At 36.0% G+C, this 2,638-nt stretch overlaps 1 non-coding gene across 1 annotated transcript; it reads right to left on the reverse strand.

Moving 5' to 3' along the window:
- Positions 1–328: 328 nt before the first annotated feature.
- TRNAI-AAU lies at positions 329–402 on the reverse strand. The gene has a single exon. It is a non-coding gene; the product is annotated as a tRNA-Ile (tRNA).
- Positions 403–2,638: the final 2,236 nt, after the last annotated feature.

Raw genomic sequence — 2,638 nt, forward strand, 5'->3', positions numbered from 1 at the left:
CCTTGACCCATTCACATGAATCAAGTAATTGCAAATTAGGCTTTTTCCTTCCAAATTAGATTAAAGAAAACAAAAAAAGACGATTTTAGTATAATAAATAAAAAATCGAAAATAGATGCGCCGGAGAAGAAACAATTGGATTGAATATGTTACAGAGCAAAGAAGATGAATATATATACAGTGGTGAAGAGATAAATACTTCGTAAACCCTAGAAGCGACTTAATTGTTAGGTCTGGGCTTATTCTGTTATGTAATGAGCCCATGACTTATAGCTTTGTATAACCATGATCCGACGACGTTTTAATAAGGAATGCAACAAAAAAAAGTTGGCCCATGCAGGTTTCGAACCTGCGACCTTCGCGTTATTAGCACGACGCTCTAACCAACTGAGCTAATGGGCCAATTTGTTTGGAAATAATTATACAGATTTCTAAAATACTAGTGTCAAGTGAAACTGCACCCAAACCTCTCCAGGTACGTCAGCTTGTCCAAATGGAAAATTCAATTGTCACAGGCCAATCTCCTTTTAGTTTTGTTTTCTTCTAGATTCAATGATGGTATCTGTGGTATGTAGCTATGTTCTTTCCAATGCTACACGGAAGAAGAAAACGTTGAAGGATTCCAATGGTTTGCTCAGATTGCTGTGATGGAAATGATGAGTATGATGGTAATGTGACATGCTGGGAAAGCTTCTCGTGACATTCTAAAGCAAAAAAAAAAAAAAATCGAAATATATAATCAAGGGCTTGTGATAAGGCAAAAGTGGGCTTGGTGAAAGATAGAAGCTGAGAATTTTTTGAAAGGACTTGGTCCAACAGCTGAAAGGTTTGCTCTTAATCTCTCTTTTAATGATGCTAATGGCATGAGAGTTAGAGATTTTAGTTTTCATCTCAGAGAAACTTATATGGACATATGGTAGAGTGTGTTTGGATTTTTATTGGAAGGTGAAAGCAGAACCCTGTATATAAGTCTAGTTAGATGCCTGATAATTCCTTGGCTATCTTGAATTCCTTCACGTGACTATGATGTCAATACTTTCAGCGCTTTTTAAACATCCAAAGAAACTTCCAACGTTTTGACATAACCATTGTTGCTACAACATCCTTAGCGTAGGGCGTAATGACAATATTTTAAGAGAAGCTCATCGTGCAACTGACTTATAATGTCCATAATTCAGAACTAACCCTTCTAGCTCCCGCGGAAGTCCAAATTCAGAGGGTACAAAAGGCTGACAAAAAACATGAAGAACAAGGGATATGAGATTCAGAATCTCAGGAACCAAACAAATTGTCATAAGCAACGATGTAGGGTCAAAGCAAAACCCTAGCCAGGTACAGAACAAACAACAGAGAGAAAGAGAAGCACATGAAATCTAAACTCACCGAGGTCAAAGTAATACAGGCGAGATTATTTATGAATTTTTTTTTAATAATTACTGTTTCTATGTCATATGAGACAACGCGAATCTACATTATAATAGGGCAGTTGCATCACTCCTAATGCGATCCTAATGCGACACTGTGAGTCGAATTTGGATTATTGAGATCTAAACAACAACATTTATATCACTGAGCTAAAAGATTCTTTGTACATTGATGGCTGAAACAAATATATATTTTTGAAAGTCGGAAACCATTGCTTCTTCGGTTTTCTCTGTGGGACCCACACTTATTTATTTTATCTAATGATTTAATAAATACTTTATAGCTCACGTTTTGAAATGAGGATTCGTTAAAAAAAAAAGCCCAATAAACCTCTTTGGTCTGTAAGAGTTCTCTTCAATGGAAATTTAGGGCTTTCAATTTTTAATCATCGGTTCATGATTCATCTAAGAAACACAAATTGGCTCTTTGAGTTTCATGAATCAGTTTTTCTTCTTTAGTCTCTACGTCTCTCCATCTTTAATAAATTCATCATCGGTTATTTCATTTTTCCTGATAAATCATGATTGTGTGGTTTTAATTTTCTTTGGTCATCCTTAGTTTGCACCCTTTGATCTAACCAAGAAGAAGAAGAAGACATTTGTCGTTCAGGATGCCATCAAATACTCAGCTGAGTCACACGGGAGACATACTATTCGTTGACTGATTTTTCAGGAAGTGTTTATGTGCTGTGAAACATATTTGTTTTTTTTCATGAGTTGCTTTGTTTAATCTTTTTTCCTGCAAATAATGATGGCTTTGACAGTTCATTCACGGGAGCCAAGAAGTAAAAGAAGAAGAAGCCAGTGAGTGTTTAACATTTTCTGTCTTCCTGAGTTTTTTTTTCATTCATTAAACTTTGATTTTGAAGATTATGTGCCTCACATTCTTTTTATTTTGATGGTTGTTAGGTTGAATGAAGATCACTGAATAAAGAAAATGTCGATGCTCCTGAAGATTTGGAGGGTACTTTATATTTCTTTCTCTGATAATTCTAGCGATATAAATTTGAACTTTACAGAGGGTATATTGCAGAGCATCCTAATGATGAGGAAGAGGTGGAGGGAATTGATCTACACCAGCAACGTTACCCGTGGGAGGGAAGTGACATGGATTACTTATACGACGAGGTAAGCATATCATTAGATGGTTTGCGGTCCATCTTTGAGAGCCGTCGATTGTAAGTGTCTATCGTTTTGAAGTTGTACGACACTAA

The sequence above is a fragment of the Brassica oleracea genome, chromosome C2 (genome assembly GCF_000695525.1).
Source record: "Brassica oleracea var. oleracea cultivar TO1000 chromosome C2, BOL, whole genome shotgun sequence".
NCBI lineage: Eukaryota > Viridiplantae > Streptophyta > Magnoliopsida > Brassicales > Brassicaceae > Brassica > Brassica oleracea.